The sequence below is a fragment of the Odontomachus brunneus genome, unplaced genomic scaffold (genome assembly GCF_010583005.1).
Source record: "Odontomachus brunneus isolate Ranch 3 - 2012 unplaced genomic scaffold, Obru_v1 Obru_scaffold_007, whole genome shotgun sequence".
In the NCBI taxonomy this organism is placed as follows: domain Eukaryota; kingdom Metazoa; phylum Arthropoda; class Insecta; order Hymenoptera; family Formicidae; genus Odontomachus; species Odontomachus brunneus.
This window is the reverse complement of record NW_022639457.1, coordinates 3,346,061-3,363,975: the sequence shown is the minus strand read 5'-3', so window position 1 is coordinate 3,363,975 and position 17,915 is coordinate 3,346,061. Positions and strand designations below refer to the sequence as shown.

At 39.2% G+C, this 17,915-nt stretch overlaps 1 long non-coding RNA gene across 1 annotated transcript in view; it reads right to left on the bottom strand.

The window, feature by feature from the left end:
• The window catches only part of LOC116854026, a 92,626-nt gene extending 82,643 nt beyond the window's left edge, over positions 1-9,983 (bottom strand). The window contains exons 1-2 of the long non-coding RNA XR_004380065.1: positions 9,599-9,983; positions 9,382-9,424 (exon numbers count right to left, since the gene is read on the bottom strand). This is a non-coding gene — a long non-coding RNA (uncharacterized LOC116854026). The remainder of the gene's footprint in view (positions 1-9,381; positions 9,425-9,598) is intronic.
• Positions 9,984-17,915: the final 7,932 nt, after the last annotated feature.

Sequence of the window (17,915 nt, the reverse complement as noted above, 5' to 3'; positions counted from 1 at the left end):
ATATATATATATTTCTGGCCCTCACAATCGCCCTCCCCCCTGCCTGTTAATATATATCTCTCTCATCCTCACGCTCGTCCTCCCTCTTTGTTAATTATATATATATATATATATATATATATATATCGCTCTCACGCTCACTCTCACTCCTTTCCTCCCTGTCTATATATCTCTCTCGCCCACACGCTTTCCCACACTCCCTCCCTGTCTCTATCTCTCTCTCGCCCTCTCACTCTCTCACCCTCCCTTCCTGTCTCTATCTTTCTGTCCCTCCCTCACGTCTTTGTAAACCCCATTAATGGAGCATACAGTATAAACATATCAATTAAATACACTGCTCTCTGTGTCAAAAGTACCTATGCACTAGACTATAATATTCGAGATACAGAAGGCTCTAAAACGACTCAGGATCGATTGTTCCAATCCCTTAGTAAATTACCTGATACTTAAATCATATGTCTATCTTCGTTTTTTCTTCAAATTAGATAGATACATGATTTATCTGTTAGGTAGCTTACCAAGAGGTTGGGACAATCGGGCTTCAAAGCGTTCCAGAAAAAATGCAATATTCACCAAATATACAATAAATAATTTGCTTACACTTCCACGTGAAGCTTACATTTCTTTCTTTTTTCCATTTTATAAATCCCTTCTCTCTCTCTCTCTCTCTCTCTTTCACTCTTTTTCTGTGTCGCGCTATATAGTAAAATCGAAAGCGAGCAGGGGCACGTAACGAGAATACGAAAAAAAGCGGCAGTGCTCGCATTTTGCAAAATCCGGAACTCGACGTCACTATCGCGACGGCATCGCACGGAATTATTCGAAGTGCAACTTTCCCCTCGCTTTTTGATGCGTTCTCGCATAATAGATACGGATCTGCACGTTGCCGGCCCGGCAAATTCGCTCGCACGTCCGTAGTTTTTCGTGTTAAGCGGCGTGTTTTTTTCCCCCCGCCAAAATGCAACAAATATTCGAAGCAAATAGGGCGAGCCCATAAAACGCCAAGCGAGCGTGCGAGCAGATATACGCGCCTTTTCCGCGCGTCGATTTCGCGAAAACGCATTCTGCCGAGCGAGTATAAGCGCGCACAGGGCGCGGGGCATTTGATTTTTTTCCATCGAAAATATTTAATTTTTCCAGCGCGGTGAAATTTACTTAAAACGAAATACTGTGTGCGTACGCGGTCATGTAGTGAGGACGAACGCATACGACGATGTGCTCGCGTTGCGCTTGCGAATAACTAATCCCTCGGTTGATGCAATAACGGCCATATAAAAGGAACCACGGAAGCGTGGAGAGAGAGTAGGCGGAACGAGGCAAACGGAGCGCGGATGAAATTAAAGGAAAACGAAGGACCGGCCTATGTATGTGGGATTATGTAGAATGCAGCCGCGAAAGAGGAAAAGAGACGGGAAACGGAAATAGAAAAGAGAGAGAGAGAGATATGCTAAATCTTCCGACTCGTCATCCATTGCATCCGACGAGGCCTAGCGAATATAGTCCTCGACGTAAAACAGCGTGTTCCACACATCGGCGTACAGAGAGCCGCATACCCCGTATCCTCGTCAAACATGCGAGCGATGTAACGAAGTAGGCGCGAGTGAAAAATAGAGATTAACGGATACACCGCGCACATATAGGAAACGCGTTCTCGCGAAACGAACAATGAAGACACATATTTACGTAAAAGTACACCGGACCTTGCCTTCAATTTTTTCCGTTCTCCGCCGCGCAGCGCGCGTTGATTCGATCGAGGGCAAATTAATAATAGAAGTTAACGCATTCCGCCGCTGCAGTATTCGTTTCTACGCTCCCCGGAGTGGATCGCGATTCCGCGCGGGAGTTCTTCGCACGCGGGACACGTGATTTACGATGTATATTCGAGATTTTTCGGAATTTCGAGGCACTGGAGAGAATAACACAGCAGGAGGAAGAAACTCCTGAGAGGCAAATTTATACTCCACTTAAAGAGCATGTGCTTCTCCGTGAAGAGTGATACGTCGGGCGATTGCAGTCGCACGCGGATGCACATTTTTTATGGGAGGGAGAGAGAAAGAAAAAAGAAGAAAGGGAGAAAGAGAAGAATTTAAATCCAATCCGAATAATTCGTACGGCGGTCTCGCTACGAGGAAGCTCGGATTTTCGGACACCCCGTACGGCGACAAATTCCGGCGCGTCGGGTTACAACAGCTCGAAATGTCGCTTACAGCCTCTGTCTTTGCGGTCGGCTTCGATATGTCGCGCGTCGTGTGCCATTGCGATTGACGGACGACCGCAACAGCCCCGCCGCAATCACTAAATGCAAAACCGATGGGTGCCCCCGTGGTGCCGTGCTGCAACCCCCGCGGATTCGGCCTGCGCGCGTTCCCGCCGCCGCCGGCTAATCCGTTTTAGCGTGCAAATTGTAGCCGACGCGACGCGTCGTGTAACATGTCGGGCGATTCTTCGTCGCGCAGCGAAGACTCGACGTAAATGGGGCGCGAGTTGCCAAGTGATACAACGAGAAAGAGAGATGACGACGAACCCGTCTAGACGGACTCGACCCGGCTAGGTAGGTACTCGAAAAACCGCGTTAAAGCCACGTATCGACTCGGCGACGGTAAATCGCGTTAGGATGACGCGGTTAAAATTACACGTCGGGAGATTCGCGCACGCGACAGAGAGAAAGAGAGAGTAAGTCGTCTCGCGTCGCAGTCAACCCAGGGGAAAATTACGACGACGTGTATTACGCCACGATCTAAGAGAGCGGAGGATATCTCACACCGTGGAGATTCGAGCGATCGGATATTTCCACTCGAACGTGCGCGTACACATGTATTAAGATATCGAGTTGAACAGATAAGGTAAAAGAACATCAATGCCTGAACACTAGTGACACTGCTATACGGAAAGAAAAAAAATATACAATGCACGTAATTGGAAGTATTTGATTATGAACACATTGGAAGAAGAAATATCTAAGAAATGGTAAATATTTCTTTGATAAGTGCTAACAGTATATTAATTAATGTATAATACTTTTCAAATAAAAAAATATATATATTTTTTTTAAATCTCGAGAAAACCTTGGTTTTTCCTGAAAGCAATTATTTACTCTATTTAAGTAAAAGAATTTAGATTTGAATAAATATGCTGTTAACACTTATCAAATGAGTATTTACTAATTTTTAGATATTTTTTCTCTCAGTGTAGTTGCATTATGTTATACTGAGAAAAAAGTGATTAAGTTAATGAGATTTTACTCAAGTGACCAAAAAAAATTCGAGCAAACGTTCAGTCAATTCAGCGAATTATATAGTTGCTGTGATGAATTATATCAATTGATTCAATGATTGCGATTTAATCAATAACTATATCGATGCAACTCATTATTGCACTAACGCGTAATTTGTTCAATAAATATAATATTTCTTTGAATGACCGCCAATTTTACCGATTCAACTGCTTTTTTCTCAATATAGTTATCTTCCTGTAATGGTAACATATATGATTGACATATGTGACTCAACTGCTTTAGCACATCTTTGCTTTACACATGGAAAAAATATTTGGTAGTATTAACTAAATTTTTTGTAAAATATGAATGTGTGAACCAGGAAATTCCGCGGCTAAACTTACAGGAATTCTGCTGAAATTAACCAAAAATCTTGTCAAATTGAGCAGAATTCTAGTAAATTCAACTAGAATTTCTAGTTCGTTCATACTTCGCCAGAAATTTGGTTAATTCGACCAGACTGTTTTTTCCGTGCAACAATGATCTGGTTATGGCAACCAAAAATCGGTTGGGACATTTGCTATTGATATACTCTAGTTGGTGCAACCAGATATCGTCACTGCTGCAACGCAGTAAGCCGGCAATTGCTCTGTGGTTGCAGCAACCGCTTAATTAGTTAGATTCGTATTTCACCATTGCATCTGGTTGACACAACCAGACTGATGCTATTTTTTCCGTGCACTTAATTCTGGTCATCTTAATTACTGTCTTGCTCTTTAATTGCAAATATTTAAATTTCCTCTCAAAACACATGAAAAGAAAAAATATACATGTATTGAATACATACATATATTCTACGCTCTAAAAATTTAAATACTCGTATTCAGAAACCACAACAAGAATGTCCAAAATCAGATGCCAATGCTATTAGTATCCAGGCATTGGTACCTTTATCATGAGTACATCAAACACGCAACAGAAGAGAATATCAAACTTCGTCGTAATGGACTGGCGACGTTTGATACGGACAACTGTCCCCTCTAAGCTCCATCAGACCGAGAAAAATCATTCGTATCACCCGTTACATGTTACATCACGTCGCTCGTTCCACTCGATGGCTACGCACGTCGAAGAGTAAAGGGCTGACATCGCTCATCTCGTGATTTCACGCAAACTCGCCGACTCGCATTACTACACGCTTCGTCATCCTCTCCGGAAAGGCTGACGCCCTAAACGAGGCTATAGCCGACCGGAACGTGCACGGCCAAGAATCTCAAGTACGGGAGGACGGCCAGACAGCTGGACCTGTCCGTCCATCCCTACGTGGGTCAAGAGGACGTCGGCGACGTCTACAACCCGTCGTCGTCACCGTCGTGCAAGTTGCCATTGACGCAGTAGTCGTCGCGAAAGTTCTTTAGGGACGGAAGGAAACGAGTGGTCGAGAGACGAATCCGAAGTCGCTCCTGAAGAGGAACGAGCCTCGAGGGGTGGCCCGGAATATTTGACAACATGTTTCCCTAGACGATCGTCCGGGAGGAATCTTGCCAAGATACATACGTACATGTATGTGTACGTCTTAGGATTTGCCATCTGTTTCGAACGCGAGTTCACTCTCTCGTGTCATAAATATCGAAGGATAACAAGCTTCTGGCCATCGTTCTCGAGCGAATGGAATTAAAGCGCCTCGCTGTTATCGTTGGATTGTCGTTGGGAGAAACGAATGACGTTCATCACACGCCTGTTTATCGCGGGTTTCACGGTATATTCAGCCACTATACGGATGTCTTACTATTCATTAGACTGACAGTCGCTAAAAATCACCGACCAGCCACATTTCTACACACGCGTTTCTACACCGAGAAAAAAATATCGAAAAAATAAAAGATATTGAAATAAAAGATATGCGCAATTTTCGTAAGAGTAAAGAAGTTAAATAACAAGTTGATATACATGAAAATGATATAAATAATGAATTAATAACTACTGATTGACCCAAGTATCAAGCTGCCAATGTTATTTCTTTTTTGAACACGCTCGCACTTTCTGGATCAATTAACGTGAGGAATGCGTAGCTAGGAACAGATGCTGACTGAAAGTTTTTAGTGGCTATCGACCTATCGATAGCAGACTATTAACCCTTGCGAACAAACCGACGCACCTATAGCGATTCGGCCTCGCGTATATCTGATCTGTGCGCAAAGTTATCGAATGATTCAACTCTAATCGCAATCACGCGATTGAACGTCCGAAAAAACCGACGAGCCATCGTCGTTGAGGCTAATTAAAAGTCCAAGGACTTCGAATAGCGACCTATTACTCTCGCGAGAGATATTCCGAGGAATATTCCGTAATCAGCTTTGCGCGAACAAGAGACCGAGCCGCGAGATGAAACGTCACTATCGGAAAGATTCTGTCGATGTTTTGCTAATACATTTCTAAAAGGTGTAAATGTCTAATTTCAATAGTATCTAGGCACCTTCACTTATTGATATCGTCGGTGCAATCGATATCACATTGTTAATAAAAGCATTCTAATTATACACTGTAAAAACTAATGTATTAAATTTAACATTTTATATGTCTCAAATCATCCACTCTCATTTACGTGTAAATTTAACACAAAACAAATGTGTTAAAAAGTAACACGCATAATATGAAAAAAAATTAACACAAGAATTTAACACTTGAATACCGTTAGGAACCACAGGTTGTGTTAAATTGACATATTTAATATGTCAAACAAAGATTATGTCAATTTAACATTTTCATTTCATCAATACCATAGATTAATACTTCTTTCAAATGTTAAAGTAACGTTTTATTTTAGTTAATTTAACATTATACAGATGTCAATTTAACACAAACTGTGATTCCTGACGGTATTCAAGTGTTAAATTCTTGTGTTAAATTCTTGTGTTAATTTTTTCTATATTATGCATGTTACTTTTTACCACATTTGTTTTATGTTAAATTTACATATAAATGAGAATGGATGATTTGGGACACATGAAATGTTAAATTTAACACATCAGTTTTTACAATGAATAGGGAAGACCTGGGGCTGTTTGGCTACCGGAGTAAACTAACAAAATCAATTATTTCTATTGTTCTTTAACAGATAACAAAATCAAGCAAGAGCAAGGATTTCAAAACCATTTTTTATATATTTAGAAATTCTGTTTGCTCAATTTTGTAACTTAAAAAATATTAGAAATAACCGGTTTTGCCAACTTATTCCGGTGACCAACTAATCTCCGATCTCTCCCACATGATGTGTACCGGTAGGTATTATCAGATATTCAAACCCCCTTGACTAAAAAGACATAATTAAAAATTAATGGAATTAAGTTGTTTTTCATATTTAGACACCTTTGTTCATTGATATCGTCGGTGCAATCAATATCACGTTATTAATTAAATTATATTGTAAATTATATTATAAAACACATGTATTTTACAATATATGAACAATATATTTTACAATATATTTACAATATATACAACAATATGTATATATATGTACGTATAATACGATATATGTACAATATATGTACAATATATGTATTTTTGTAAATATGTATGTAATTATATTGTAAAAAATATATTGTAAAAGCATATTAATAACTTGCGGTACATTGGCAAATATTAGAAATAAGCAATTATTAGATATTCAAACCTAACCAGGAAGACATAATTATAAATAACAGAATTCAATAATTTTTCATATATATAAAGTTATATATAAGAGTTATATATCAATAGAGTTCACACATTATATTTATAAAAAATAATTGAACTTAACAACCAATGCGATTTATATCTAATTGCATGCACTACGTAATAAACTGAAGAAATTATTTTGTTGTCAAAACGAAAATTTGGTACACTGAAACGCAACTTGATTAAAATGGGATCAACCAGATGTTTGGTATCCAAATTTTATTGCCGCTATATGCGTTTTGTTTTCTCAGTAATATATGTGACACAAGTAAAGACATGACAATGCTAACCGAATCGTGTATGTGTGTGTACCAAGTCTTTTAGTTCTAAGTACAAAAATAATGTTTTCAGTGTAAAATTGAAGCTTCGTGAGCTTTCATAGTTGCACGCTCACCATTTTGCGTTGATATCCCGCGATGTTCAGTCGCCCTGTTCGTCAAGGAAACCCCATCCTGACTGCTTCGCGATCCAATATCTGTCTAGCCTCCGTAACATCTCGCTGCCGTCTCACGTTGGTCACTTTCTATTCTCTTCATTGCATATTTCACTCGCGACCGCGATCATTTGAACAATGTTCAGCGATTTAACGGTAAATACGCGATAAATTTAGGTGTTTTGAAAACGTGTCTGTAAGTCACCGACCGTGTGTAAACAATCGCGTGTGCCGAACGCTCATTACGTTGTTGAAAGAAAGTTTAGAGAAAAAAAAACATCGCGAACGTCTCGCGGACGTTTGATGCTTCGTCGACTAACGAGGCTCTCTTTGCGGAAGAGGCTTAATTTAAAAAAGAAATGATAAATATGCGCATTAAATTTAACACTATAAAAGTTTTATCAAACTTATTCACGATGGGTTGTAATGTCGGCACATACTCGCGCGACAGGTATCGGTAACGAGAAATGCGAGGGTAAAATTCGTGAACGAAATAAACACGATACTAGTTGAAGACCGATCGCAAGATTCATCGACGCGGCATACAGACGAAGAATCGCAAGTGGCATGAAATTCTCACGCACTGTGGCCTCGCGACGTTTGTGCGAGAAATACTTTGCAATATTGCGCAAAGACTGCTTCACAATATCTCTGCGAAGTTAGCTTCCGTAGTATCTCTAGAATATTTTCACGAATTGCCGATAAACTTTTTGTTTTTTTAAAGACGAAAATAAAAAACCGCGCACACAAGTCACATTTAGACGTGATCACTCTTGCAGTTTCTCTACAACGAACGTGACTGCACGAACGCGTGAACAAACAAAAAACATTAACTATATTCTCATGACAAACATTAACTTTATTCTCATCGTATCATTTTTACGAAGAAATACTCGATTGTATCGTGTTTCGCGCAGGAAACTACGTGAAAAATTAGAAAGAAAATCCTGACTATCATGAAATCTGCGCGTTCACCGCGATATGTAAAATCGTTACGTTGCAAAATTTGCCTCTGCGATATCGAGTGTAACAAGTCTGGTATCTATTTACGTAATTAAATTGCGTACGTAGAGAAATGTACGTAGAAGAAATTTAGAAAAGAACTAATGGCCGCGGTCTAACCGTGAGATCTATCGATGCAAACCGCCAAATAATCGTAAATTCCGCGAGTGGTGGCGCAACGCTGATGCGCATTATGTACCGCAAAAAACAATTGAGGAATCATATTCTGTTAATAGTTATGCCGAATAATTCTATAACCTTAACTGAATAAGGAAAAATTTATAATATATATATACACATATAAATGTACTTATATATTAATTATATAAATATATATAATTAAATATTTTTGAATTATAATGTACAATATTTTATACTGTAATGTATTTTACTGTAATATTTTATACTGTAATGTATTATACTTATATAAATGTACTTGTGTAATAATACAGACATTTCAGGTGATTCCCTAATTGTTTTAAGCAATATATTTCGTACAAAGAGACATACACAACATGCAGAAATCTACAATCAAAGTAAATCGCATTGGTCTGTTAAGTTTTATAAATACATTGAGAGGAATATATCTAAGAAATAAAAAATATTTATTCTGAGTGAATATGGATAAGAAATGTACTTATATTATTTTTCAAAAATGATTTTAATTTTAAACATTATTTTTTTAAGAAAATATATAAATTTTTTTAAACTATTACTCAAAAATGAATAAAAAATTTATTTATACTAATAAAAGATATTTTTCAAAAAAATATATAGATATATAGATTTCCTTAAAATCTTAGCTTTTCAACAAAAAATTTGTTTATTCTATTAAAATAATTATATATATATATATATAGTTAATAAAATTTTTAAATAAAATATTTAAATTTAGATAAACATATTGTTAGTGCCCACCGAATAAATTTGTTCTTTTTGTTTTTCTCTCAATGTACGCACATAAAAATGGAGCATTTTATTACCCTTTGATTTGTAAACTTTTTTTACTCACCAAAACATCGCCAACTTATGTCGGTCTTGTTTCGATTTCGATTCTGTAACAGAAAGATAGCGTTACCGATTAGATCTAATAGGCTAACTTAATGAATAAGTGTTTATAAAGTGGCTTTTTGCGATCGTAATTCAACGATGTTTACTTCGGAAATTATATCTTAGTTTTCGATTGCAAAGAGCAAAGAGAACAAAAAATAAACAAAGTGTATACAAACCTTCGAGCCGACTCTGCATGGCCCGAACCGAATCCTTCGGTGCTGCATATCACCGAAATTACAAACGTTCTCACCACGTCAAAAAGCTTTACCCAGATTTGAAACAGAAAATATTTCCCTAATTAATCACAATAATAGAGAAATCTCGAGCTAACCGACAAGAACTCCGCATCAATCAAGTAGTATCAATAGATTCGACTACAGTTATACTTGAGGATATATTTCTCTCTTATATGCAGTAAAATTAAAATACGATAATCACCCTTGAATTTCAGAACGCTCACATTACTCACGATGATGCTAGCACGACGATCGTACTCGCGAAGCGACGCAATTTATCTTACGAACGTTGCGATCAATTTAACAACGTCGAAAATAGCGAAAAATCACGAAACAATGAGATAGCGCGCAACGCGTACGACGCTTTCACTTAGGCGTCGAAGACTGTAATGGGAGGGGGAGCGCGGCGCGCGTACCTACATGTGCTGTTGACTTGAAGGTCGCGCGACCTTCCCGACGCGCGACGGGCCGGCCCGGCTAAACATTGTCGCGCGATACATTCCACTATTTCACATAAACTACACATTTCACGTGCTCTACATTATAGTATCGATATTTTACTACATCACAATACTGAATTATTCACCGCGCGTTCCGATAGAATGTTCATCGTATTTTATATATTATACATCCGTAAATATCTCAAAAACTAATAAAAAAGAACAATCAGGTTTGCATCTTTATTAATAATTAGTGAAATTATGAAGGGAATTAACGTTTATATAAAACTCTAATTTGTCAGCGAAAAATAATAATAATAAAATAATCAATAAATATATAGTTTTATAATGATATATTAGATAATACTAATTGTGCCAATTCTGAAATTCAAGGATAATTATCATATTTTAATTTCTGCATATAAGAGAAATATAATCAAGTATAACTGTAGTCGAATCTTATTTCATTGATGCAGAGTTCCTGTCAGTTAGCTCGAAATTTCTCTTTCATTGTGACTAATTAGCAAAAATATTAGCAAATATTTTGTTTCAGATCTGGGTAAAAGATCTGGATGTTTTAATGACTGAAAAATAAATCGTGTCCTAATTACTGAACAATATAAACTTAATAATTAAGTGGTCATTAAATAATATTACATATTAGCATAAATATCTTTTCACAAAATTTCAAAGACTTCTTTAAATACATTAAAGTATATATTTAATGTTTCAATCATTGGAACAAGGTTTAATTATTGCATTAGATATCACACAAACATTTATGTTTCTTTGATTATTAAAATCTAAAGAAAAAAATCGTGGACAACATTAAAACTACTATAGATCTATACTGCTGGAAATATATTAATTAGAAGAGTAAAACAAATCTGTGAATTTACCTTGGTCGTAATTTTGTTCAAAAGTTTGAACCTCCAATGTCATGTGCGCAGATCCATATACACTAGAACGCAGCAGCTTCCGCAGTATATATAATTACAAGCTCCACCAGATCTAAAATAGAAAAATTGTCTTAATTAGTCACAATGGCAAAGAAATTGCTTGATTTCGAGCTCGACACTCAGTAGCATATTTTTTCCTTTCTACTTGATTATCATTGAATTTCTAATTTCCTATTAATAAATCTCATGATCATCTAATTCTATTGTTATTTAAATGAGTCGATGACTTACAAAGTGTAATGAGGAGGGGGAGGAAACGTCTGTATGCCCAGGCTCGATTTCCCAGCGATGTACCAGAGTACACTCTCCACATTTCTTGAAGTGAAACTTCACTCATGCAATATAAGATGACAGCCGAGTCGTTTGAATTTGAATGATTTTTCACTCCTATGGAGTGAATGTCTTCGCTAACACACCGATGCTTCACTTCCCGAGATTCGACGTTGCCAGTAGCACTAAAATCATATTTTTCCCTTTCCCTTTGATTATCATCGGATTTCTAATACCCGGCTAGTAAATCTGACGATCGTCCGATTCTACCATTACTACGAGTGAGTCGAGATAGTGACCGCAAGTGCGAAAAACGCCGAGTCGACATGTCACGACATGTACGGATTATTATCGGAAAAATAAGGAGATTACTTTCTAATAACGCACCTGAGATACGTTCCGACGATTGCACATCGTTATCCCGACACTGTCGGACACTTATTTGCGTGCGTGACTTGCTTTTGACAAACTAAGGAGACACAAAACACGGAGCGATATCGATCGATGTCGTAATGGCGGTTGCTCGGTTCAAAAAAATCGAGGATGCGCGCGCAGTTCTTTACGGACATAAATATCGCGAGCGCTCCGCTATAACGACGCCATCTGTAGACTCATTCCGCGTCTCGTTATTCGAGATGTATCAATAGATCGATGGGTCGATAGTTATTGAACATTCTCGATCAGCCACATTCGTTTTTGGCTGCGCATTTTTCATCACTATGTTATCAGAAAACGTGTTCCGGCCTCCTGGATTAATCAACATTTACGATAAATGCCTAGATACAAATGCAATTGATTGAGAACTTTTGATAACTATTGATTCATCGATAGCAACACATCCGTAGGACTGAGTGATGACGTTTAATTAACATTAAATCAAACTTGACGTAGGAATAGTGAATTCTAGCAGTGCATGCTACGAAAATAAGTGTCGGAGCAATTTGCTCTTTTAAACAATGTTTCAATTCGACGGAATACATTCGTAACGCGAAAAGATATACACAGGATGAGTCAACATTAGGTTCCAATATTTGTCTTTTTTTTAGAGGAAAATATATGAGGAATAAATCATTATGTAGTTGGAAGAGTTAACTGACCATAATATTTATTCCCTTCCAATTATAGACAATTTATTTCTCGCGCATTTCCTTCTAATATAAAAACAAACAACAGATATTTTAAAATCTAACGCTATTAGGTAATTCGCCCTGCATATAGAGAAATATCGAGTGCTTCGTGCGCATACAGCTCACACAACAACTTTAAACGGCGGATACATCGTGACTATGATACTCCTGAGAACAGCCTGTTCAATGTTGCAAACGATACAGAAACGATATCGCTCCCGGCGCGATCGGTAATGAAACTCGACAAGCCAGCTCTCGCGACGGGACTTTTCGACATGGACGAGATAAAAGTTTACGAACGTTTGACGCTGTAAGCCGGCGGCCAAGCGAATTTGGGCGATCCTTGCGTCACACGCACACAAATCGCTCGTGCCGGTCAAAAGAGATAGAGATAGAGACAGAGAGAGAGAGAGAGAGAGAGAGAGAAAGAGAAAGAGAGAGAAAGAGAGCGCCCATTTTTCACGAGATGCGCCTTTCGTGCGTCAGCGAATTCTCCCACGTTTCGTGAAACATACCGACGTGTCCGGCGCGACTACCATTATTTCCAGCAGCTTTCATTCGTACCGGGACTCGCGCAAAAAGAGACGCTCGACTGGAGTCAAGAGAGTTTACGAAAAAACGAGACCCATTAGCGGCCGCGCTGTGCCATCGATCTTGCTGTAATGGACGTATGTTATTAAACGCTAACATTAACGAGTCATAAGCGATACGTCGGCGGACTCGACGGGACCCGAAAGCCTGAACTAGAAGCGTCACCGGGTATAATTAAGATGCGCTCGCGGTAGTCGGATGCGCGTTAATATTCTTTACCGGAGAGCCTTCAGCCACGCGACAGCTGTAATGACGATGTGTTGTGCGCCTTTAACAAGAGAAAAAAGAGAGAAGGAAAGAGAGAGAAAGACCAGCCGAACCCCGCCCCAACCCTTAACGAAAGTGGAGTGCATTTGCCGTGCCAATCTGACGTACTTGAAGCACGATAAGCACGCGCTCTCGTACCGTTTCGCGGACGAAATAACTCGAACTACGAAGCGAAGATATAAATGCCGGAACGCCGTCTAAAGCACAATTAGCGAAGTTGATGCAACTCGCGCAAGCGCGCACCAAGTGCGCGGAAGTTAAGCCAGACTGCTCCAAGGATTTGGCCGTTTCGCTGTCCGAAATAATGGCGGGCAATAATGAGACGGCGGCGCGATGCACGCGCGAGTCTAGTGCATGAAAATTCATTGACGCGTCGCAAACAACCGCAGCGACGAGAGAACTCGGGGAAGAGACGCGCGCTAAACGAATCCCCGGGTCTTTCCCCGCGGCGTCGACTAACTTCAAGTTTCGCGCAACATCGCTGCCGGAAAATGCGAAAGGACCGCATACCCCGGACGCAATGGAGTCTCGTTACAGAAGAGAGCGAGGATCCAACCGCGAGTTCCTCGCATAATAACGGATTTTGCACTCATTTTCCTTTTACCGCTGTTTACCGGCGCGATCTCTCTCTCTTCTTTCCTTCCTTTCGCTTTGAATAGCACGGTGTTTAATTTCACATGGCCGATCATTTCATTTCACGCTAACGCGCATCGCAATTTATTAATGCGCGTTAAAACGTTTATCAGAGAAAAATCCTGTCCACGCGTCGCTTCGTTGTCTCTGGAACATGCAACTATCCGTCTCGTTGCATACAGTGAACTCCAATAAACCCTACCATTTCCAATTAAAATGTTTCAAATCGGACACATCGCATTTATATATCTTTCGTATCATGACTGTTGGCTTTGTGAAGAATCAGCAACTAAATTACATTAAGTTATGCATGTACAACAGTAATGTTGTATATATACATTCACTTTACTTATCATTGTTGCGTTTAAAGTAATAGTATCAATGTCAGAACATTTACCTAATCCTGAACATTCTTATTGTTTTCTTTAAATAGGAATATTTAAACTTTCAAAACAAAAGATATACATATATACACATGTTGAATATACATACATATTTTATATGATAAAAGTTTAAAAATATCCGTATTTAAAAGCTAAAACAATAATAATCTCTAACACCAGGTACACGGTAAAAAAGTTTTGTGTTAAATTTAATACATTTCACGTATTCCAAATTAACCATTCTAATTTTTGTGTCAATTTAACACAAGATAAATGCGTAAACAAATAATACAAATAATATGTTGGAAATTAATGCAAAAATGTAACACTTGGTCATTGTTGTGTTACTTTAACATTCAGAGATAGTAAATAAACTCAATATAAACTCAACGCAGAACAGTGAAAACACAACGATAATATATTAAATCAATATATATGAAAAATTTGACACAGAAATTTCTACAGATCAATTTCAATACAAATATAAAATATTTTTTGTCGTTTACGTGCCCTGGAATTTGTACTTTTATCGTAATGCGGCTCAGTTCATCTCAAAACCAACAGTCACGATACAAAAATATATAGACGTCATGCAATCGAGCCAAAATATTCTAACCAGAAGTGGGAGGTATTATTGAAGTTCTCTGTACCCATACGAGGAGGGTACGAAGCAGCTTGAAACGCTCAGACACGTTACTCAGTTGTAGCGAAACGCTGTTTCGCTACAAATCGAAACGCTCGCTCATGCTAATGCGCTCGAGGCACGATAAGGACGCGCGCTCTGACGTCTTAAGTACCGAAATATAACCGGCACGCATCCACGTTGGAGGGTGAAACGCATGCGGCGTTTAATTGCTCACGCAATGAGGGCGCATTAGCGGAGAGATACAAGTCGGCCATAACTTCGCCGCGGTATACGTAGAATTCTCATTCACAACATATACGTACGAAAACGATTCGTCCCTATGTTTATTCGTAATGCTGGTTCGTACTTTTCGCTTATTCGCCTCGGCCTCGGATATCGAATCCGTTGCAATTATAATGCGGCTGCAACCGGTTGCTTGTTTTCTCACGTAAAATCCGCGATTTATTCGATATACTAAACGCACACATGGACGCTCACATACATACTCCACACGAGAGAAACGAATAATATATCAATTTGTTATATGTTAAAAAGAGTGTTAGCGAGAGAGAGAGAGAGAGAGAGAGAGAGAGGAGAAAGGGAAGAGAGGAAGCGAAAAAACGATCGATAGCGCGCATAAATTTTCAATTTTAAAACGAAGCGAAACGAGTCGAAAGAATCGCGAGGGGATGATGAATCGTGCACGCAAATCGGGAACATTTGGCGTATTTTTATTTCGCATTTATACGTTTGTTCCGTATCGCGCAACGCGTCGCGCAAAAATTCCGGCTGTTATCGGAAGTTATACATATCGCACACATTGAATCTTACATATCGCAGCCCGAATCGGAAGTGTTCTTGTATTATCTGGCGAGATGAGTTGCTTTCTCTCTCTTTCTCTCTCCCCCTCCCCATCTTTTCTCTTTCCCTCTCTCTCTTTCTCCTTCACAGTGTTACACAGAATGCGCTCGGAAATGTCAAGCCGCGAGCGCAAACACGTGTTGTCAAATAAAATAAAATGTCTTTTCGCGCACAAACGCGTTGTCCAAGCGCGAGATATTATCAAAATTTTCATTACGCCATATCGAAAAGGATATAAGAGAGTCGATACAAACGTCACAGATGACGTACACGTCGACGATAACACGTCGGGTTATATAAAATAGGCCGCGGTCGCGCGACCCAGCGCGATCGCAAAAGCGGGGCGAATTAAATTGAATGAAACGATATCGGGACGCGTGCGATGCACAGATCGGGGCTCGCGCATAACAAGCGAATTAATTCATTTTGCTCTAGGCTAACGCGTTAATGCGGGGTTAATGCCACTTGCGCGTCCCGCGCACGTCCCCGGAATCCGAGTTATCAACTCCCAAAGTCGCTCGCCCGAATTTCCATTCACCGTGCGGCAAAGCCACCGGAAGATCATCGTGTCCTTATCTAACCGAACTTGTCAGCAAATGGAATGCAACACACTAGATGATATCTGTTGCCGTGCTCGCGTCCGCTCGTCGCCTAAACTTCTAGCGATACCTTCCGAGGGAAGCAGAGAGAGAGAGAGAGAGAGAGAGAGAGAGAGAGAGAGAGAGAGAGAAGGGGAGAGAGAACGCCCTTTAAGACTATTGGATAATCAAGTTCTGCTATTCCGAGTGAATGCTTGCTGAATTTGCGCTACGTGCCGGCTCGAACTTCAACGATATTTCAAACGCGCGTTATTGATATTTCAACTTACGAGGTCTTTTTATTGCCTCTACGTATTCCTGTTCAACGTCAGCTGCGATTCCATTGCTCGATTCGCACTTAGCAAATCAGTTAAATCTTCTCAGACATTTGGACAGGAGAAAAATCGATAGAACATGTGAAAAAAGAACCGAGAGAATAAATTGAGCTTGCTATAGTCTATGGGCGGTATTCATAGTCATATATTATATTTAAGATCACCTTAAAAGGATGCTGGATACTAACATAATACAACTTCGTTTTTCACTGTTCTCCTATTTGATTGCGTAGAATTGCAAATGCTCAAACACACAAGTGCACTTGTGCAGAGTGAAGAGAAAAATGTCAATAAATAGCGGAGTAGGCTGTTATATAAAAAATTTTGAAAATATTTTCTACTTATAGGATTCTTTTGTTTTTTCTTTTTCAACATAGGATACTCCATACATCGGCTTTGTACTTTCACTCTGTACATAATCATTTACAATTCTATACAACCAAGTAGAAAACCAGTACAAAATACGAAAACACATTATGTCAGTGTCCAGCATCCTCTTGAGTTCATCTGCAGATACCGCATGGATTATTTCATTGGCAGGATCTAACAAGTGAACCTAAATAATCTTAAATAGTTCGTTCCGGACGCTTTCATGCTAAAAGTATCACTCTATCTTCTATTGGTTTGTAATGAGCTTGAACTTGATCTATAAAGAATGATGTTATCAGCACGAAGACATCCAAAGCAAACGTAGCTTATGAATGCCGACCTATATTTCATACAGATGCTGAGTTTTGATTGAGTGCTAATGAAGCTAATATAGCTAATTAGTATCGTGTTAATAATAAATCGACGCTAAATAATCATAGCACGTTGCGCGTAACTCATTAGATCGGTTCAACTATTTGTTTCAATATGTTTCGTCCGTTCGGGCAATCTTCTTCTCGCGCACAACTCCGTCAGAATCTACGATGCTCAATCGGCGGTCGAAAATACCACCGATGTTATCGGCTCGCAAATCATTCTTATTCGCCGGATAACTGCAGTCAATCCGAAGCAGAGTCATGTTTCTTTTACGTAAAACCAGAAACCCGACCACGCTCTAAATTCAAATCATAAAGTTCGGTAAGAGACCGCCTCGCAGGCGAACGATCGTTCTCTCTCCCTCTTTCTCCCTCTCTCGTTCTCTCTCTCTCTCTCTCTCTCTCTCTCTCTCTCTCTCTCTCTCTCTCTCTGTCTCTCTCTCTC